This window comes from Meles meles, chromosome 16 (genome assembly GCF_922984935.1).
Source record: "Meles meles chromosome 16, mMelMel3.1 paternal haplotype, whole genome shotgun sequence".
Taxonomy (NCBI): domain Eukaryota; kingdom Metazoa; phylum Chordata; class Mammalia; order Carnivora; family Mustelidae; genus Meles; species Meles meles.
Genome location: NC_060081.1, coordinates 58,282,927 through 58,305,954, shown reverse-complemented (window position 1 = coordinate 58,305,954; position 23,028 = coordinate 58,282,927). Strand labels below are relative to the sequence as shown.

The 23,028-nt window shown below is 43.2% G+C and overlaps 1 protein-coding gene and 1 pseudogene across 1 annotated transcript in view; both read right to left on the bottom strand.

Annotated features, from left to right (window-relative positions):
- CHMP4B (charged multivesicular body protein 4B) overlaps positions 1–23,028 on the bottom strand; it is a 54,001-nt gene that overhangs the window by 29,961 nt on the left and 1,012 nt on the right. The gene's annotated exons all lie outside the window — the stretch shown is intronic.
- LOC123927095 lies at positions 12,079–19,666 on the bottom strand (annotated as a pseudogene).

Genomic DNA, 23,028 nt, shown 5'->3' with positions numbered 1-23,028 from the left:
AATTTCCTGGGGCTAACCAAATTCTAATGCTCAAATGAAATTCATTTTTATCAACAACTGCTAGAAACAACTGGGACACAGTCAGATAATCAGTCCTGAGGTACTGTGAGGTAGGAGTCAGACAGACCTGGCTCCATATCCTATCTCTATCATCCACATTCTGGGCAATCTTGGGTGAGCCTTGAGCTCTAATTTCCTCATTTATAAAATGGTGATAAGACAATGAAATAATCCTAGTATGATCTACAAAGCCTATCACCCAAAAAAGGTTCAGCAAACATTAACTGAATCAGAATCCATATGAAAAAAAATCCCATTTCAGAAAGTACAGTAATAGTCATTCCCAAAAAGCTCTTCCCTAGATCTATTAATTGGGTGATCATAGGCAAGTCACTTAATCATTTTGAGACTCAGTGTCCATATATATAAAATAAAGATAATAGCATCTGTAATCTCACTGGACCACTGTGAGGAAACAAGGCAGCACATGCAAGGCAACTTGAATGGTACAATACCTGATCATAGATGCTCAACAAATCTTCATTCCCTTCTCCTTCAGTAGCGAAAGAATGTAAATGGAAACTGAGAAAGCCAAGTAACTTCCCCAAAATTGCAGTTAGTAAGTGATAGAGCCTAAATGCAAATCCAGTTTGTCTACTCCAGGTCTTATTATGATTATTACTCCTGTTTTACAGGTGAGACCAAACAGTATCTTGAGAGCAGGCATCAAATTTAAGTACTCTTCTGCTCATGATTAATTTTGGCCAAGGGGGCCCTGGGTGGCTCAGTCAGTTAAGTGTCTGCCTCCGGCTCAGGTCATGATCCTGGGGTCCTGGGATCGAGCCCCACATCAGGCTTGCGACTCAGTGGAAAGCTGGCTTCTCCCTCTCCCGCTCCCCCTGCTTGTGCTCTCTCTCTCTTTGTCAAATAAATAAATAAAATCTTAGGAAAAAAAAGAAACCTTGGCCAAAAAACCCCAAAGAGTAAAAACAGATTGGGCACAACAATGTGAATGTACTTAATGCCACAAAACTGTACACTTAAAAATGGCTAAAACAGTGGTCCCTGGGTGGCTCAGTCAGTTAAGTATCTGACTCTTGAGCCCAGCTCAGGTCTCAATCTCAGGGTTGTGAGTTCAAGCCCTGCGTTGGGCTCCACGCTGCATGTGGAGCCTACATTTAAAAAAAGGTTAAAATGGTAAATTTTATGCTCCCAACAGTGACAGATTACAAACTGAGTGTTTTTAATAAAGAATGTAAAAAAAGGAAAGTCAAAAGGCAAACTTCCTGGGGCACCCAGGTGGCTCAGCTGGTTAAGCAACCAGCTCTTGATTTCGGCTCAGGTCACAATCCCTGGGTGCTGGGATCGAGCCCTGCATCCAGCATCTACTTTAGCCGTGGCCTTCTTCCCTCCTACCAACCACACAGCTATATGCCTTTATTAGCCATTGAAATAAAACAAAAACATATTCCCTACACACGAAAACAGATCAGAAAAGTCCTTTCTTGAGTCTCTTTTCACTGAAGAAACAGAAAACTGTTTTAAATTATCTGACCAAAGGCGGCAGAGAAATTCAGGCCCAAAATTAACTCAAAAAGATTTGTGGTCTTGTAAGTCTTAAGACCTGAGGGAGAAGGGAAATCAGCTCCTTAGAGCCTGGTAGCCAAAGAGGGGAGAAGTTCCTTGTTTTTGCTCTCCTCCATATTGTCTAAGTTCTCTCCAGCAGAAAAGTAAGACAGCAAACACCAGAGATGCAGATTTTCAGCTGGGCCTACACCTCTCCGAAGTAACCAACATGGTCTAAAAATGCAAAGAACTGGCTGAGAAGGGACTGAAAGGCAAGAGCCTGGCTCCTTTCCTGTATTTATGACTAGTGAGAGGACTGGGGAAAATTCTGTGGCTGGAAATACACATACTTGCCTCTCCCAGTCAGAAGCCTCCTCCTTCCTCCAGGCAGTCTTTTTTTACAGCCCTTCTCACTTTCTCCCTGGGGTCCTAGGTGTAATCCCTTAAGGGGTGTGAGCCCAAGCCAGAGGTCAACAATTACTCATTTCTGAACTCCCAGCAATATCTAGCACAGCGCCCTACACTACTAGGCGTCTGGGAAACAACGGAGTAACAGAAGGGTAATATAATGCTTCTGAGATTCTTAAAGGGGCCAGAGTAAACAAATACCGTTTTCCTCTCAAGTACTTAGCCGCTATAAAAATCATCAAGACTGCTGAAGAACCAGAAATGCTCTACGTCTTGATCAGGGTGGTGATTACATGGGTATATACATTTGTAAAAGAAACACTGAGCTGTACACTTAAGACTTGTCAGTTTTACTATAAATAAAATACACCTCAATAAAAAATAAAAAATGAAGCAGCACCAAAAATTGCCATTTACATACCAACTTTTTCTTAGATCTCTTTAGAGGCTTCCTAATCCTCCCCAGAGTCCTATAAAAGGGGTTAAAAGTAGGAATTATTCTGATCCCTTGCATAGGAGGGATCCCCCCCTGGAAAACAGGGAGAGACAGTCTGGCTACACAGAGTCAGGAAGGCAGCAACAACAGGACTCCTGAGGTTTATGATCCGCCACTCAGGCTGTGCCATCCTGCCAAACCACCAACAGCCCGTTATAAGTCAAAAGAAAACAATCCCCTAAAATAGCAACTGTTTGCTCCATCTCTCCTGTCAGCCGGCTTTCTGCATGGCAACTTTAATTTTATTTTCTGCATGGCAACTTTAATTTTATTTTCAAAATCACTCTAGGAACATACTACCCCAGTCTGCTGAGAAGCAGTGAAGCGTCAGAACTCAACGGAATGAGGAGATAAGGAAGAGCCATGCATTCTGGTCCCAGATTTGTCTTCATGAGCTGTGTCACTTTCAACAGGTCACTTAACATCTCTGGGCCCGAGATCTCCCTCTGAATGGGCAAGAAGAACTCCAAAGTTGTGTGATTTTTTTTTTTTCCAGAGCGGCTTAGGAGTCAGGGAGGTACCATGAAAATTAATAAAAGGGAGAGAACGGTTTTTAATGGGCATTAGCAGGGACTTGAGGTTTTAAAGGCCTTAATTTACAATGAGGTGGGTAAATGTCTTCCATATTTCTAAGAGGTTAGCTGTTGCTCACGGTGGTGCCAGCATTTACACTAAGCAGACAAGGTCTTTGCAGAGAAGACCACTGCTCTCCCCCAAGACATCCCGTATCTTCTTCAGTCCTCATCTTAAAAAGCAGATTTAAATAAAATGACTCAAGTCAGGCCAACCCTGACCAGCTGGTTCCTTTCTCCACTCCCCTCACAAAGGAGACAAATCCTTTGTATCCTGTGGCCCTGAAAATAGGTTGGTGAGGAGGTTGAGAACTACTATAAGGAAGCACTCCCAGTATGCTTAACTGGTCACTGCTGGGTTTTTATCCAGCAGGGCTTAAGCCTGCTCAGCCCCAGAGGAAATGTGTGCCTCTATTTGCCAAAAGGCTGGCAGTCAAGTCAGAGGCAGACTACTGATCCAAAGGAGGCTCAGACACCAGGAGAGATGCCCTCTGGCATCTGTGCTCTTCACCTGGATGCAGGCTCACCAGAGCAACTAAAAACCATCATTCAGCTCTGGCCTCTGAACCAGGGAATCACAATAAAAAGACATCCATCACATTCTACAAAACAGTCTGTGGCTGCACTCAGCTTTTACAACGAGCAGGGCTGTGCCCAAGCTGCTAACAGACAAAATGAAAGCTAAGCTGCTCTATCTTTTTATGCAGAAAACTGCTTAGAGCAACACCTAGTTCTCTGGAGAGTTTCTATAATATGGTACTTGTTGACTCAGACAATGTTAGAACAGGAAGAATCTTAGCATTCATTTAATCCATCCTTCTCATTTTATTGTTGAAAAAACAAAGGGAGGGCACTTGCCCAAAGATGCTAGCGGACAGAATCAGAAATAGAACGGGGGCGGGGAGGGGGGCACATGGGGGTCCTAGGGCTCTGCTTGGCCCTCCTGGGTGATGGAGGGAGCACCTAGAAAACAGGAAAGCTAACAGGAGGCTAGGAGCTCAGGAAAGAGCAGGTAATAAGAGAGTGAGCTCTCAGATTTTTTTTTGTGAGGATAGCAGAGAGAGATCAGGCTGAACTTGAAATGTATAGCCTCAGAAACAGGGATCCTTGTCATCAGCCAAGGGAAGTGACTCTCCCCATCTCCCCCTCTCTTGGATCAAAGATAAACATGAAGAGAAGACTAAATAATCTCAAAGATCACAACGAATTGGGTGAGCCAGCCGGGAGCTGGGAGTGAAATGCACAACACGAAGCAGCCAAGGACCTGATTAATAAATGCATCCGGGCCAAACTAGTTTAAGTAAGGAAGATCTGCCTACCTACCTTCAGCAAATAACTGAGATACTCTCAAGTAGAAAAAAGTTACTGTTCTGTCTCTACCCAGTTGCCCAGGATAGTCCAGGTCTCAGATAAAGCAAAAGGGGAACCAGGAAGAAGCAATGAGAGAAAGGGTACTGACCCATGAGTCCTCCCTTATAAGGGAACAACCCCTCCACCCACTCCATTCCCTTGGGTGACAGTGGACAGAAAGCCGAAACTTCACCAGGTGCTGCAGGAAGAAGGCTGCCACTCCCCACAAACTGCTCAAGAGACAGTGTTCACGGTATACCTCACTCAATTCAACCTAACACAGATTCCTCAGCTTAGCGTCCAGGGCTTGCGCAGGGAGGCTTCCAACTTTTACTCTGCCTGAGCCACCCCGACCCTTTATCAGCCCCCTAACTTCCTCCCCTTCTCCCACAAACATACACAGTACCTTGGCTCCTATAAGTCCCTCAGCCTGGTGGCCCTACCTGCTTCCTCTCTTCCAAATCTTACTCATCTGTGTCCTACACTGTCCCTTCAGATGGAGTCTTTCACAGCGGGTACTCAAAATGTTGGCCAAATTGGGTAGAACTTACTCTAACAACTTTTCTCCTTTTTTTTTTTTTTAAAGATTTTTATTTATTTATTTGACAGACAGAGATCACAAGTAGGCAGAGAGGCAGGCAGAGAGAGGGGGAAACAGGCTCTCCGCCAAGCAGAGAGGCTGATGCAGGGCTCGATCCCAGGACCCCGAGATCATGACCTGAGCCGAAGGCAGAGGCTTTAACCCACTGAGCTACCCAGGCGCCCCACAAGTTTTCTCCTTTTCCCACCATCATCTGACAGGAACAAACCGCCCCATCCTGGGATGCCAACCAGTTCCAGCTCCTAAACCTCAGAGTGGCTGGTTCTCTTTCAGGGACCATTTGTGCAGCCTTGCCTCTCTGCCTCTTACCTCTGAAATAAGAGTAATATTTCTTGTCAGAGAAGCTGAGTGCTTTGAGAGGAGAGGCTGTGGAAACACATATTCTCAAGTTCAAGGCCATTATTTTAAACTCCCCTTAGACCCATGCGCCATTTACCAACTAATGCTAAGATCTTAAAGCTTGTTTCCAGCCAAATGCCTCTTCTTTTATCACAAATGCCCCAGTGTATAGCTGTTGAGAGAGCTGCACTGAGGACTCTGGGTAGCCTATTGGCTTTTTATTTCCACAGACTGTGGAGATTTCTATCTTGAGTGTAAAGAGAGTTCATGATTTCAAGAAAAGCCCTGAGTTTCAGGCCTGCTGTTCTTCCAAATCTCATGGTATAATACATCAACTGGTTCCCAACCTATGAGTTTTGAGTTCAGAGGGTTCACAGTTACCACTGCATGGCTCTGTGAAATGTGCCCACCCTACGCTGCCTGTGCGCTAAATGGTGAACCATATCACACAATCACAAAAGCACCTGCCACTTGACCACCTACTACCATTCATGTGAGAAAGTCCTAGGATGGAGACGCAGATAGTGGGTATTTAATACTGATTGAAGGTAATTATGTATCTTCTCAATTAATGGGTATCAAAGTACAACTATGCATTATCACATGACCATTCCTGATTTTTTTTCTGGAATTAGAAAAGCGTCCTCCCGCCTGAAGACTGAAAAACTACATTGGTGAAAGAGTCCGGAGTAGTAGGGACTCAGATCTAGGTCCCAGTCCAAGCCGGACTTTCAGAAAGCAGAACTGGAAGGCTCTGAGCTATCTCTAGACCTTGGTGTCCTAAGGAAAACAACAAAAGGGTAGGATTAAAAGTACTCTAATGGGTCCTCTCAGCTCTACTCTTTAAAACAACTGACCCTTAGGCCAATCTCTGGAACTCTAGAGCTGTACCTGTGTAGGCTGACCAGCCCTAGAGCAGTGGTTCTCAATCCTAGGAGCTTCTGTCCCCCAGAGGACATATAGCAGTGTTCGGAGACATATTTGATTGTCACAGCTGGAGAGGGAATGCTGTGGACCTCTAGCAAGTATAAGTCAAAGATGCTACTAAACATCCTGCAATGCACAGGACACCACCATCACCACCCGCCAAACAAAGAATTCTCTGGTCCAGAATGTCAATAGTCCCAAGGTTGAGAAACACTGCTTTAAAGACCACTGAGAAAAAAAATTTAAAAAAATTTTTTTTTAATTTAAAAAGACCACTGAGAAACTGAGTTTATTGTGGTAAAAGAAATGGAAACCAATCTGGGAAATGCACAGTGCTAATGCTGTAGCAGACTGTGAATGAATGAAGACAGTGAACAAAGCTCTCAAACCATTCCAGACACATATCAACAGTCTCCTCTTTAGTTTTCCCTCTGGCATTAGTCCCACTGTGGATAACATAATCTAGTCATTCTGAGGACCCCCAACCTTGTCCTCCTCTTCAACCAGACCCACACCCATTACTGACACACTACCTTGCTAAAGCTGGCAAGGGAATCTGAAATTAAGCATTACTAACAGGGAGCCAGAACAATGTGCATGGTGTAGTAGGAAAGCACTAAACTTGGGTTCTAGCCTTGACTCAGTCCCTAGGGAAACCATTTAATTGCTTTGAGCCCTAGTTTTTTCCTCTGCAAAAAGGGGTGAAAATCACAACCTGCCCTAGCTATCTTATAAAGCTTCTCCGACTTTAAAACAAGATCCTGTATGTGAAAGTGCTTTGGAAGCCATAAAATCCTATACAAATGTGAAATATTTCCCTGCAGAACAATTTGCGCTGTACTTACATAGTGTAAAGAACAGTAAAAAAAAAAAAATTTTTTTTTTTATTTCCAATGACGGGATTTTGTCCATTGACAAGTTATGAGCACTGAAGACTATGGAGTCCTGGCCCTATAGGACACCAAAAATACCCAAACCCACTGCGATGCAGTTGACCTTGGGATTCCCCAAGGCTTCTGGATTGGACCAGTGACTCATGTAATCTGAATGCCAGCTTTCTCATCTCTAATGGGGATGTGGGTGTAATACCACTTAATGCATGGGCTGCTGAGAAAAAACAAAAACAAAAACAAACATGATCAAATTTATAAAGTGTATGGCATTTCCCAAAGACAGGGAGAATGTTTTCATTTTCTGAAGATTTTTCTCCTGAAAAAAAATTTTTTTTTTTACTTTGAAATAAAACTTTTTTTTAGAATAACTTAAGAAAAGGTATCTTTATACTGCTCTGCCCTTTACAACTCCAAAATTACCTCTAAAATCCAAATATGAGGAGGGCTCTCTGCAGCCACCAGTCTACTGCTGTCTGCTAAAGGCAACAAGCTGGACAGCCGCAGAAGGCTATCAGAGCCCATTACAACTCCACACGCAAATCTTTTAACTCCAGACTTGTTAAGCAATCTGCAACCATTCACTGACCGTGCACAAGATTCTAAAGGGAAAAAGTGCTCTGGAGAGGTGAAAGCGACTGATCCACTTGATGGGAGAATTAAGAAACTCGCAATTATTTTAGTTTTAAATGCTACCCTCATCAGTCAACGTTTCAAAGTCTAATGAACTCGGGACCCGGAGCTGATCAAACTCCTCACCCTAATGCCGAGTCTTTCAAGGGCCTTAGTGAGTACTGACTCCTCTTCACACCTCTGCAGAGGACAGCAGGCAGGCCACACTCATGTACAAGTATAGTTTTTGCTTTTACAACTATCAGGTCTTTTAAAGATTACAAACAAGAAACTTGTAGTTCCTGATTATGCAAACAGTAAATCATTCCTCAAGTTTATCCCTACTTCTTTTTATAGGAAGTAAGACAACTATAAAGCAAATTTGTAATAATTATCAGAATAAGCTGTACTTTAAATTTAGTATTCTAAAACTAATTCTTTTATGACTAAGCTAAGTTAAACATGTATCCATTCTTATGTTCCCACAGGGGATCCTGATCCAAACAAAGTGCTTTTTAAAAGCACTGCATAGGGGCGCCTGGGTGGCTCAGTGGGTTAAGCCTCTGCCTTTGGCTCAGGTCATGATCTCAGGTCCTGGAATCGAGCCACGCATCGGACTCTCTGCTCAGCAGGGAGCCTGCTTCCCCCTCTCTCTGCCTGCCTCTCTGCCTACTTGTGATCTCTCTCTCTCTCTCTGTCAAATAAATAAATAAAATATTTAAAAAATAAAATAAAAAATAAAATAAAAGCACTGCATATATTTCCATGTTCCTGGGTTTTTTCTCAAAAACTTTTTCTTTTCTTCTTCTTTTTTTCCTTAAAGATTTGATTTATTTATTTGACAGAGAGAAAGAGCCAGGGCACACAAATGGGGAGCGTTAGAGGGAGAGGGAGAAGCAGACTCCCCACTGAGCAGGGAGCCTGATGTGGAGCTTGATCCCAGGACTCTGGAATCATGACCTGAGCCAAAGCCCAACTGTTTAACCAACTAAGCCACACAGGCGCCCCTCAGAAACTTTTTCTATTAATTCACAGTTTCAAGCACTTATACATTTTGAGTTCCTTCCTCTCTTACAATCTATTATTCTCCAAAAAACTACTTAATAAAATACAGATTAGATCAACACACACACACAAAGACTGTTTCAGTTCCCTCCACTGCATATCCTGTATTCTGAATATGCTTCTAGAACAGATCACACTGTACCCTGATTATACCTGATTACTTGTCGCTCAAGCTACACTGTAAGCATTCAGAGGCAATGACCTGTCTTCATCCGCATTTACCCAATAAACTGGGATAGTATCTGGCACACAGCTCAAGTCAATATATTCTTATCTACTGGGTTTGTGAATGAACAAAAATTTCTAGCTACTTTCATCTTTTAAATTAAAATATAACCAAACAATATTAGTTTCATGGGTACAACATCATGATTTAACATTTGTATGCCCTGTGACATTTACATACATTGCAAACTGATCACCGTTAAGTCCTTTCCAATCCACAATATTACTGACTGTATTCTCTATGCTGTACATTATATCCCCAAGACTTACTTTATAGCTAAGAGTTCATACTTCTTGATCCCCTAACCAATTTCACTGACCTCCCCCAACCTTCTTCCTTCTGGCAACCAGCACACTCTGTTCTCTGTTATCTATGAGTCTGCGTTTTTTACAGTTGTTTTTTTTTTTAATTCCACTTATAAGTAAAATCATGACGTATGTCTTTCTCTGTCTGATTTATTTCACTGAACATAATACCTTCAGTGTTGGGATACCTGGGTGGCTCAGTGGGTTAAGCTGTTGCCTTTGGCTCAGGTCATGATCCCAGAGTCCTGGGATCAAGTCCCGCATTGGGCTCCTTGCTCTCTGACTCTGCCTGCTACTCTGCCTGCTTGTGCTCTCTCTCTCTCTCTGACAAATAAATAAATAATTTTTTAAAATCTTTAAAAAAATACCCTCAATGTTCATCCATGTTATCATGAATGGCAAGATTTCATTCTTTTATTGACTGAGTAGTATTCCACATGCATGCACACACGTGCACACACACACGCCCCACATCTTCTTTAATCCATTCATCTATCGATGGATACTTAGGTTGTTTCCACATCTTGGCTATTTGCATATATCTTTTCAAATGAGGGTTTTGTTTTCATCAGATAGATATCCAGAAGTGGAACTGCTGGATGTGGCAGTTCTATATTTAATTTTTTTTTAAGATTTTATTACTTTACAGAGAGAGAGAACAAGCAGGGGAAATGGTAGACAGAGGGAGAGCGAGAAGCAGACTCCCCGCTGAGCAGGGAGCCTGATGCAGGACTCGATTCCAGGACCCTGGGATCATGACCTGAGCCAAGGGCAGACACTGAATCAGCTGAGCCACCCAGGTGCCCGCCCCCTCTATATTTAATTTCTTGATGAATTTCCATACTGTTTTCTTTTTTTTTTTAAGATTTTATTTATTTATTTGATAGACAGAGATCACAAGTATGCTGACAGGCAGGCAGAGAGAGAGAGGAGGAAGCAGGCTCCCTGCTGAGCAGAGAGCCCGATGTGGGGCTCGATCCCAGGACCCTGGGATCATGATCTGAGCCAAAGGCAGAGGTTTTAACCCACTGAGCCACCCAGGCGCCCCCCATACTGTTTTCCAAAAGTGTTTTTACCAATTTATAGTCCCACCAAGTGGGACTGTAGAGTGTAGAGGGCTCCCTTTTCTTCACATCCTTACCAACAATTGTTATTTCTTATCTTTCTGATAATAGCCATTATGATAGGTGTGAGGTAATATCTCACTGTGGTGTTTTGTTTTGTTTTTTTATGATTTTACTTACTTATATTGGCAGAGAGAGACACAACAAGAGAGGGAACACAAGCAGGGAGAGTGGGAGAGGGAGAACCAGGTTTCCTGCTGAGCAAGGAGCCTGACGCGGGACTCAATCCCAGGACCCTAGGATCAAGACCTGAGCCCAAGGCAAACACCTAATGACTAAGCCACCCAGGCGGCCCCTCACTGTGGTTTTAACCTGCATTTCCCTGATGATCAATGATGCTGAATATCTTTTCATGTGCCTAATGCTACCTAGATATCTTCTTTGGAAAAATGTCTGCTCAGATCCTTTGCCCATCTTTTAATCAGATAGGGTTTGTTTTTTTTTTAATTGTTAATGAGTTGTATGAGTTCTTTATATATTTTGAATATTAACCCCTTAACAGATACATGATTTGCAAATATCTTCTCCCATTCAGTAGATTGCCTTTTCTTTTTGTTGATGGCTTCCTTCACTGTAAAGAAGTATTTTAGTTTGAGGTTTGTTAGTTTGTTTACTTTTGTTTTTGTTGTTTTGCCTTTGGAGTCAGAAACAAAAAAACATCACTAAAACCAATCTCAAGAGCTAACCATCTATTTGCTCTTGGAGGAGTTTTATGGTTTCAAATCGCATTCAAGTCCTTAATCCCATGCGTTAGTTTTTTATATGGTGTAAATAGTGGTGCAATTTCATTATTTTGCATGTAGCTGTCCAGTTTTCCCAACACTATTTATTGAAGACACTGTCCCTTCTCCATTGTATATTTTTGCCTCTTTGGTCATAAATTAATTGACCATTTACACATGGGATTATTTTGGGGCTCTCTATTCCACTGATCTGTATGTCTGTTTTTATACCAATACCACACTGTTTTCATCACTATAGCTTTGTAGTAGTTTGAAATCAGGAAGTGTGATGCCCCTGGCTTTGTTCTTTCTCAAGATTGCTCTGGTTATTCAGGTCTTTTGTGGTTCCAAAAAATTCTATATTTGCTCTAGTTCTGTGAAAAATGCCATTGCGTTGAGTCTGTAGATTGTTTTGGGTAGTATGGACAGTTTACACAATATTAATTCTTCGAATCCATGAGCAGGAGAATCTTCCTATTTATTTGTTAATCTTCTTCGGTGTCTGTCATCAATGTCTTAGAGTCTTCAGTGTACAGGTCTTTCACCTTCTTAGTTCAATCTATTCCTAGGTATTTTATTCTTTTTTCCTTTTAAGATTTATTTATTTATTTTAAAGGGAGGGGGAGCATGACCAGGAGAGGGGAAAGGGAGAGGGACAGAATCTCAAGCACACTCCTCACTGAGCACTGAGTGCAGAGCCCAATGTGGCACTCGACCTCAGGACCCTGAGATCATGACCTGAGCCGAAACCAAGAGTAACTCAACCAACTGAGCCACCTAGGTGCCCTGGTTCCTTTCAGTTTCTTGCACAAAGGCGTTACACTAGTCCAAGTTAAAATCAGACCCCAAATAGTTACCTTATACAAGCTATGAGGTTTTTTAACTTGTGATAAGGGACAGAAGGGAAATTCTACTCACTGTACAGAAATCCTCACTTAAGCTTCAGTGATCCAGAAACACTTAAAACTCATGAACCTTTAGCTGGTCAAGTTTATCTAGTCCAATCCCTACGAGGAAGTAACTGGCATATATTCTTGCACTGGTCACCCTGTAGGTCAATTACTTCTTCATATTCTGGATGTTCAACTACAGTACCACTGCAGGCAAATTTCTTCTTAAACACATTTACTAGTTTTTATTTTAACATCTGTAATCCCTTGGACAGGAGTAAGGGTCTTCCTTCAATTTCTCTGTTCAATTTTTTTTTTTAAGATTTTATTTATTTATTTGAGAGAGAGAGAGAGAGAGAGCAGGAGCAAAGGGGAGGGAAAAGCAGACTTCCCGCTGAGCAGGAGCCCAATTTAGGGCTCAGTCCCAGGCCCTGAGATCCAGACCTAAGCTAAAGGCAGACATCTAACCACCCAGGCGCCCCTCTGTTGAATTCTTAGATATATAATCCTCAGTGCCAGCAGGAAGCAGAACACCACCCTTACCTGCATCAGCAAAAGAGTCACAAGAGTGGAAGTTCTGGACAGGGAAAATTTGATATGATTCCTTTTCTTCAATGGAAAAGGCCTGCAGGAGAAGGAGGGGGGAAAAGCCCCGGTGGGGGTGGGGGGTAGGGAGGAGCAGGCTGGTTCAAGGGAGAGACTGCTGAGTCCTCGGTGATGGCTCAATGACAGGCTATTTTATTCTTTTTGATGCATCTGTAAGTGGGAATGCTTTCCTGTTTTCTCTTTCTAGTAGTTCCTTATGAGTGAATAGAAATGCAACAGATTTTTGTATGCTAATTTTGTATCACACAACTTTACTAAATTCATTTACTAGCTCTGAGAGTTTTTTGGTGGGAGTCTTTGATGTTTTCTATATATAGTATGATGTCATCTGCAAATAGTGACAGTTTTCCCTCTTCCTTTCCAATCTGGATTACTTCTAGCTACCTTCTTTTATCTATTTGCTTGTTTTTATTATTAACATATAACATATTACTTGTTTCAGAGGTACAAATCTGTGAGTCATCAGTCTTACCCAGTACATACCACTCACCACAACACATGCCCTCCCCAATATCCACCAGCCAGTCTCCCCATCTCCCCACTATCAATCTTCTTTTAAAATGGACTATCTGAACATGGAGCCTGCTTGGGATTCTCTCTCTCCTCTCCTTCTGCTCTTACTCCACCCACCCCCAAACAAGTAAGATAAAACAGACCAAATGAAGTGAAATGCAAATGTTAACTTATGTAGCACTACCATCAAAAAGATCTGGGATCTCAACATCAAGGTCTCTAAACAGTACAAAATATTCAAATCCATTTCAAAAGCCTTAGTTCCCTTTTCTCAAATAGACCACTCTGTACTCAGCACAGCTAGATGAAACAGAGGTTCTTCTGCAGCTTCCAGTTGTAACTCTAGACGTGGCACACCAAAATGATGTCATATACCAAACATGAGTGTCTATAGCCAACCTCCACCCCACTCTACCCATCCCACTCCACCCTGGAGCTGCCTACTCCTTGAAGGACTAACACAAAAGATCACACTGTCATCTCAACCCAAACTGGAGAACCGCTCCCTTCTTCCAATCTCCAGCACACTCCATTCAGGGTGCTCCTGTGGGTGGCACTTACAGCCAATTTTGCACTTTAATTATTCCTGTCCTAGGTTTATCCACCCTACCAAGAGTATGGGCCTTCTGAGAGCAGGATCATTTGACAGGCCCTGCACTTGGAACAGGAAACAGGGTGAAAGTCTGAACTTCTGCTTTGGGACTTGCAGAATCTCTAGCTCTGAGCAAACTCAACTGCCCTGATTGTTCAATGGGAAGAACTTTCCTCAGCAGGTTGTGCCAAGTCCCAGGCCTAACACCCTGAGAAACACAGTGCTTGATTCACTATCACCCCAAATCCAGAGAAGTGTCATTTTATGGAACTGAACAGGGCCAGTTGATGACGGAATTCCCTGCCCTGATCCTCTGCCATCATTTATACTTCAGCATCCCATTTAACTCCCCTTCAGAAGGTCTCAGACCTGTTTAACTGTAGGATCCACTGGGCCAGGCTGTGTCTTTTTCACTGCCTGAAAATCCACATGGCATCTCAGATGGCTCCTAACACAGAACAGGCTCTCAGAGAACATCTGTCCCTCCTGATGCAGAAAAGTGGTGGATCAGAACACTGCCAATGCCATATAAACAGAACAGGAAACAGTCACAAAGCCACTGAACCAAGAAATCAGAACTCACTGAAAAATCATTTAGGATTAAAAAAAAAAAAAAGACTTCAAAAAATTCATTTCCTAGCCATGCCCAGGCCCCAGATGGAGTTAATCCCTCTTCTTACGGCACTCCACACAAGCCTCACTGGGTAGAAATTCTTTCTTTACCGACTGGTCCCCCAACTAGGCAGTAGTGCTTACTAAGGATGGGAATTACCCCTAACTTATCACCAGGGTTGCCAGTGCCTCACAATCAATGGGTCCTCGTGACTGACAGCTTGACTGAATACGTGTCAATTACCCAGATGACTGACTTCTTTCATGAAGGCCATTACCCCATCAGCAGGACAAGCGCTTCGCATTTTTCAAAGGATGGGGAGGCAGATTCTACTGAACCACTGTGTTCTGTGACCTCACTGGGTTTGGAGCTAGCTGAGGGTATCTGAAAACAGATTGAGCTGGATAAGAGTTCAATCTCTGAGCAGCCAAAGAAGTGAGCAAACTGACCAAGGAGCCAGCATCCCTGAGTGTCTCCTTGTGAGGAATGAATACTGACTGGCACGGACATATGAAAATGCCCGCTATTCTCATTTAATCTCCGCAATAACTACAGAAAGGTGTCTCTCAAACTTTCATGCACGTACAAACTACCTAAGGATCTCATAAATATGCAGGTTCTGTTTCTGTAGGGCTGGTAGGGCCTGATCATCTGTATTTCTAACACTTTCCCAAATGTTTCCATAGACTGAACTTTGAGTAGCAAAGTTGTAAAGTAAATACTATGCACTGTTTTTGCCGCTAAAGAAGCTGCTGCTCAGAGATACGAGGAGACCTGCTGCGGATCACAAAGCTGGCAAGCAGCAGAGGTGGAATAAGAGTGCATGTCTTGGGACGCCTGGGTGGCTCAGTGGGTTGAGCCGCTGCCTTCAGCTCGGGTCATGATCCCGGGGTCCTGGGATCGAGTCCCGCATGGTCTCCTTGCTCGGCAGGGAGCCTGCTTCTCTCTCCGCCTCTGCCTGCCTGTGTGCTCTCTCTCTCTCTCCTTCTCTCTGACAAATAAATAAAATAAAATATTAAAAAAAAAAAAAAAAAAAAAAAGAGTGCATGTCTTCTGACCCTAAGCCCATCACCATTTCCAGTATTAACCTTTTGACCTACACAGCTATGACCACAAAGGTGTATAGTTTTCCTGCATTCCTCAAACAAGCCCTCCAGCCAGCTCTGTCCTGTATGGAAGAGGGAGGAGGTAGCGCTAGAAATATCAGCTGTGGGACAATCAAGCCAGCCAGGTGCTTTTGTTAAGAACTTAAATCACTCAATCCTTCAACTAAGGCTTCTTAAGGGCCAAACTTTACTAGTTACCAGATGCTCATTCCTCAAGCAGTGGAATTCCTCTCCAGTGGAAAGCAAAATATGCTTAAAAAACTAAAAAACAATTAAAAAAACCCACCAACAGTCTCAGTGATACGGGAATTATTAGGGCCATTCAATACATAGGACCAAATTAATTCCTAGACAAATGGCTAGCCTGCATTTTCTGGGCTATGCTGCTCAGACCTTGGCTAGAATATTCAGAGGTTCAGCTCTGCCCACTCCACAACTTACAGGCATCACTGATAAAAAGGAGCACAATCAGGGGAGGGTAACACGGAAAGAACAGAAATGCCTGGCAACAAACAGTCAAGAACAGAGAGCTGTCCTAGAGAAATGCAGGCTTGAAACATTAAGCACCATCTTCCTGATATGTCTCGTTGGAGGAGGATTAGACCTGTTCTCTTTGTCCCGGAAAGACAGCATTAGCAGTTAGCTTTCCTGATGGAAGAAACACCGTTCACAATCCTCTCCTGTCAGAGCCAGGATCTGGCCCCCCAAGCCTTCCAATCCCAGGTCCCACACTCTTTCCACTAGCCCAAACTGCTTCCCTACCGAGCTACCACCTCAAGCTGTTGGAAGTAGGCACTACAGGAAGAAAGATCTCCGTTCCAAAGAAAAAAGGTGATTTTATAGTCCGAGCTACCCAAAGACAGACGATGCTGTAGTCTTTACACTACTGTAGACGATGATGTAGGGAGGATAGAGCACCTAATACAAATCCTGTCAGCAAAGAGGTTCAATCAGAGGTTAATCGCTTGGCAGGAATACTGCAAAGGGAATTCGGGCATTGGATGGGTGGCTGGGTGAAATGAACCTGCCAACCCTCAGAGATGAATTAATCTATTCCTGCTGTATTTTCCTCTAATACTTCATTTGTACATTTACCATGGTTTGCCTTTTATCAGTTACTTGTACATGTATGAGTCTTCCTCACTGAACTGTGAGCCCCGGTAGGAAGAAAGCAGTGTCTCATCCGTCTTTATATCCCCCACTGTGCCTAAGACTACACCTGGGAAATCAGGGACACATTTACATCTCTCCTATGTTCCAAGCACTCTGCTGGGCACTTTACATATATCAACTTACTCCACATCCTCACAAGAATCCTAAGAAGTATTATTTTTCCCTTTTTATAGATGGGGACACTAAGACTCAAGGAGGTTGAGTAACTGCCGAGGTACTGGCAGTGAGTAGTTGAGTCAGCATTCAAACCCAGAAATCTTTTGCCTAAATCATCATACTGCTCTCCTCCTAGAACGAACTCAAGAAACATCCGATGGCTTGAGCCAAACTCCTTAAATATCCAACCAGGTCTATTTTTATTTCCTGTTGCTAAGTTCAAATTTTCCTTCTAAATATAATCATCTATCCTCAAAATGACCAATCTAAAGTGTGGTTGTTGTTTTTTGTGGTTGATTTTTAATATCCTCTCTCATTCTTTTAAAGAAAATGGCACAGCACAAAACAATTCTGGGTAAGAGAACCAAGTTTCCATAAACCTTTCCTATCCAAAGGAATTCCTCAAGACCCCCATAGCTTCTCGTCTCCCAGCTAGCCCTGGCTCCACGCAGGACTCGAGACCACCGAAAACAAATCAGGTCCTGGCTTTCTGCTTCAGAGATACAGGGCTCGCACAGGGATGCAGGGCTCGCACACATCTTCACAGGCTGTTTTCCAAGACCTTGCTCTTTGCACATAAACCCAAACAGGGACAACACTAAAATTTCTTTGAGCAAAATAATCCAGGCTCAAAGGTCCTCACATTTAGCTCAACTTCCAAACAAAATCTATCTTGAATTTCAAACCACATTATAAACCTACTAGCAGGCACTTAAAAATATTTAATCTCCCTGCCAAATGGGGCAAAAAAGATTTTGCCGTTTGAATCAAAGGCACCAGCATGTTTGGACAGACAACACATGAGGCCTCCCTGACACTCCATCTGTCTTAAAAAGTAAACCAAACCCAATCTGGCCAACCATTTCTTTAAATAAGAAACTTAAGCATCACCAAGGGAAATTCCCACTGTCCAGTTCCCTGGGTGGGTTTTGGGTTTTCTGTCCCAGGGCCTCTGAAAGAGGAGATCCTGCTGACACATGCACCATTAAGACGCTACACTGTTCTTTCTTTCTTTTAAGATTTTATTTATTTGAGAGATAGAGAGAGCCCAGTGGGCACCCGCTTGAGCATGAGCAGGGGGAGGGACAGACTGCCCGCTGAGCAGGGAGCCTGATGCAATGCAGGCTCAATCCCAGGATCCCAGTCATGACCTGAGCCCAAGGCAAATACTTAACTGACTGAGCCACCCAGATGCTCCAAGATGCTGTACTTTTCAACCTGATACCTTGAGTCTAGAGAACCAAAAGGCCACACTCACTATAAATGTTAACTCATTAAATTAAGGTGTCTGGGGCGCCTGGGTGGCTCAGTGGGTTAAAGCCTCTGCCTTTGGCTCAGGCCATGATCCCAGGGTCCTGGGATCGAGCCCCGCGTGGGGCTCTCTGCTCAGCAGGGAGCCTGCTTCCTCCTCTCTCTGCCTGCCTCTCTGCCTACTTGTGATCCCTGTCAAATAAATTAAAAAAAAAAAAAAAAAAGAATTAAATCAAGGTGTCTTCCCACATGCAAACATTTCAAAGCAATTTTATTAAACATGAGAGAGCCACCCTGGCTCCAGCAATGAACAGGACTTAATGAAGATGTATTTCCTGTGAGCGCACAGCCTCTTTGCATCCATCAGACATTTTCCACTGAACCTAATTAACCTGTAAATGAACTGATCTGCATCCATTAATCCAAGAGAAATTTAACAGTACTGGGTGTTTGGGATACCCAGTCTCATACCCATTTCCCAATCTCATATTGTTCTCTTGTTAAACTAAAATATGACCCTTTCTCCAAACTGTTTTCATCTTTATCAAAACAGGAAAAAAGGGAAATCCAAACCACTTAGGGTAGGTATTTCATAAATTTTTATAACACCTCTCTTTTTTTTTTTAAGATTTTATTTATTTTACAGCAAGAGACACAGAGAGAGAGGGAACACAAGCAGGGGGATTGAGAGAGGAAGAAGCAGGCTTTCCGTGGAGCAGGGAGCCAGATGTGGGGCTCAACCCCAGGACCCTGGGCTCATGACCTGAGCCGAAGGCAGACGCTTAACAACTGAGCCACCCAGGTGCCCCAAGTTATTACAACACCTTAAGAAGAAAAAAATTTTTGATATTTGACCATCTTTCTACAGGTCACTGTAGAGAGGTATCAAAAAAGACGTAAGTTTGAGTGATTTTTCTCAGTTCACCTAGACTGGTTTTCATCCAGTTCTCAGTGAAAGAACTTTTCCATTTTGACAATCAAACCAAAGAAATCTGAGCAGGAATAAATTTATCAGTAAAGGAAAGAAAAGTATACTTTCATATCCACAGTGTGTCACACTCTTTCATAAATTCTCTTAATCTTCACCGTAGTAATGTGAGATAAACATTATTTCTACTTTATAGAAAAGGAAAGTGTTGATATTTAAGTCCTTGAATGGCAGGGACCATGTTTGGTTTCTCTATTTCCAGCACTGAGCATGGGGCCTGGGACACAGTTCAAGAGTCTGCTACATGCTTAAGAATGAACACATGACTAAAGGAAAGGAAAAGGAATTTGGAAAAAATATGCAATCCAAATTTTGCTCCAAGACCTCCTAAGTAAAACCACTTCCTAGAACACACCTGCATACTGCAAATAATCTACTTGAGCTTCAGAGATTTGTTTGAAAGGACAGTTTATCATCTTTCCGATGTATACACCACAAGAGCATGGCGTGGCAGGGCAAGGGGCAGGGCGTGGTCCTATCTCATTTCTTTCCCCCCTACTCAGCACCACACCTTGCACAAGTGGGTGTTTAATGAGCTCGGTGATGACAAAGGTAATAATGATGCCTTCCGCCATCACGGGAGTACACAGAACACAAGATGCCCATAGCCACCAGAAGAACTGGTCTCTGAACCAAGTTACGTCCTCTCTTAAGCCTCATTTTTTTTCTCTGTACAATGGGAATAACAAAATACACTCGAAAGATGGTTTCCATTCATTTAATAAATACTTACCGAATCTTAACCATATGTCAGCCACTATGCTAGGGGACACAGTGGTGAACATAACCATCGCATCCGGCCTGGAGGCGCTCACAATTTCAGTGGATGCTGTGAGACTCATGAAAAAAGTTTTAAAATCTCAAAGGACTACGACACAATTATGAAGTCCTGTTCCTCCTCTGTTTCTCAGCTTGGTTAATGACATCACCATCCACTCAGCTGTCCAACTTGGGAATTGTCCTCAACTCCTCCCTCCTTCATTCTGCCCACAATTCCCATAAATCACCAAGTTTCTTTTGATTCTCCTTCAGAAAAGTCTGACATGTATTAACTTCTCTTCTAGTTTTCCATGCTTCTACTCTAGGCCTTTTGTTCACACCTGAATAATTACAAGTCTCCTTATAATAATGATAATGGCAAGCATTTATTGATCACTTACCATATGGCAGGCACTGTGCTAAGAGCTCCCCATACATAATACAATTTAACCCAGTAAGATAAATACTAACTAGTACCCCTATTCATGGAGGAGGACTATGAGGTGCAGTAACCAGCTCAAGGCACCAGAGAGTAAGTGATAAATCTATGGCTCAAATCATGTCTATGAGATTCTATCCATACGTCTTTTTTTTTTTTTTTTAAAGATTTTATTTATTTATTTGACAGAGAGAGAGAGAGAGAGAGATCACAAGTAGGCAGAGAGGCAGGCAGAGAGAGAGAGAGGGAAGCAGGCTCCCTGCCGAGCAGAGAGCCCGATGCGGGACTCGATCCCAGGACCCTGAGATCATGACCTGAGCCGAAGGCAGCGGCTTAACCCACTGAGCCACCCAGGCGCCCCTATCCATACGGCTTAATGGATTCCTGCCTCCAGCCCCTTCCTGATTGGTCTATACTCCTTACTTTTATGCTGTTGCTGGTGTGCTCTTTGGAAATCCAAGCTCATCTGTCTCTTCTGCTTTACGACAGCCAGTGGCTCCTCAGCATCTCCAGGTTGAGGCCTGAGGCTACTGGTTACTCTGTAGTACTATTTCTCTGCTGTCTCACCCTACGAACACTCTCACTGCTCCCCAAACTCTTTGCTGACCCATCTCACACCTCCCTCCACTGTAAAGCCTCCTTTGCCCTTTCCCTTCCAGACAGGAGCCCCCTCCTATGCAACCTCGGACCCATGTACACGTATTTCAGCACTGACTGGTATGTTCCCCTCCCCCCCTTCTCCTCCTACTTCTTTTCCTCCTCCTCTCTCTCACTCTCTTTCACACACATACACACAAAAACTACAACAAAAACACACCCACTACCAATCCTGAGTTCCTGGAAGGCACACACAGTGTTTTTTCATCTAATTCTCCAGATCCTTCTACAATAGCGAGTCAATAAGTGACTAAATGAATGGTATGTGGTGGTGTTTATATCTCACACCTTTATCCCAATAAGCAGACAAGACCTTTCCCCCAGAAGATGCTAAAAAGAAGGGCAAGGTGCTCCTGTCCTCTCAGGCAAACTCAAGAAGATGGGCTGCTTTCAGCAAAACTATTACACTAAGATTGGTCATCCATCATTTGCTGGTCCCCTCTCCAAACCTCTTGAAAGCAAATCCAATCACCTATAAAACTGCAAAAACTAAACCAGCTCCAGACCAAAGTCCTCAGAAAAATTGCCCTCTCAGATGGGAGATGAGGTAAAGTGATACCCTGCTCCCCTAGCACCCTGCAATGGGCAAAGCATTCTAAAACACAGACTGATAAAAAACAATGACTCTGATGAACAATAAAGGATCCTGACAAGGGAGAGTCATCCGAGAAAAAAAGCTAGAGGTGCAAAATCAAAAACCTACCCTCTTATCTCCAGGGCTATCTATAACTGGAGTCTAGGCCGCAAATGGATAACAGCAACCGCCTCATGTCTCCTTGCTCCCACTCTCATCCCACACCTGTCTACTTTCCAAAGAGCAGCCAGATGGTGTTTTTAAAACTCTACCAATGCAAAGGACATACTCCTGGGTAACACCCTCCAACATCTTTCTATCCACTTGAAATAAAATCCAAACTCTACCAGGAAGTCCAAGGTCCACTCCCCACCCTCCTATTTCATACCATTTTCCCTTCCAATTGCTACATTCCAGATATAGAGGTCTTCTGTTTCTTAAAACAGGCCAACCTCCAGGCCTTTTCCTATGCATGGAAGGCTCCTCCTCTAGCTTTTTACGGAGCTTGTTCCTTCTGAAGGCTCAGTTCAAACTTGACTTTTAAAAGAGGCCTTTTCTGGGGCGCCTGGGTGGCTCAGTGGGTTAAGCCTCTGCCTTCGGCTCAGGTCATACTCTCAGGGTCCTGGGATCGAGCCCCTCGTCAGGCTCTCTGTTCGGCAGGAGCTTGCTTCCCCCTCTCTCTCTGCCTGACTCTATGTCTACTTGTGATCTCTCTCTCTGTCAAATAAATAAATAAATCTTCAAAAAAAAGAGGTCTTTCCTGACCACTCTATCTACAGGGACACCCCTGTGCTCACTTCATCAGTCCCCATCACATCATCTTCTTAAGCACTCACCACCACTAGACAGTATTTTCTTCATTTACTTTCCTGTTCCTATCTTCTCTCTCATAAGGGTGGAAGCTACACTTTGTTCATCCTGTCAATATGCACCAAGCACTCAAAAAAAAATTTCCAGAGTATTTATTGACTATCAGCAAAAAAGCATCCTCAGGATGGGCTATTTTGTTCTTCTGTTAGAAGGAAGAAGACATCTACTTAGCCTCTACTAGGTCCTGGGCACGGAAAATGCATGATCTTCCTTTTAAAGAGGTAAAATAACCAGCTCAAGGTCACGTGGCTAATGACTAGCTGTCTTCTAAATTAAATATTAGGTTTGTGCAGTTCCTCAACCCCTCTCACCTTTGCCTCCATCCGTGGGGGCAGGCACTGTCACTCTACGGTTCACTCTCATACTGCCATAACACCAAGAAGATCAAATACTTCTAAACTGCTTTACAGTTATTAAAGCATTGTCACATTCACCTTAAGAAGTCTACAAAGCATGTAGAAAGCCATACAGCAACAGGAAGTATATTAAGCATGCCCCAAGGTTCACTATCCCTACCCTGACCCCCAGGAATGGGGACTGGGAAGGAGTCACTGACAATGGAGGAATGGAGTCCCTATTTCTGGTTCAGAGGGAGTGGAAGCCGTGAGTCACCCGTGAAGGCTTATGCTACCAGAAAC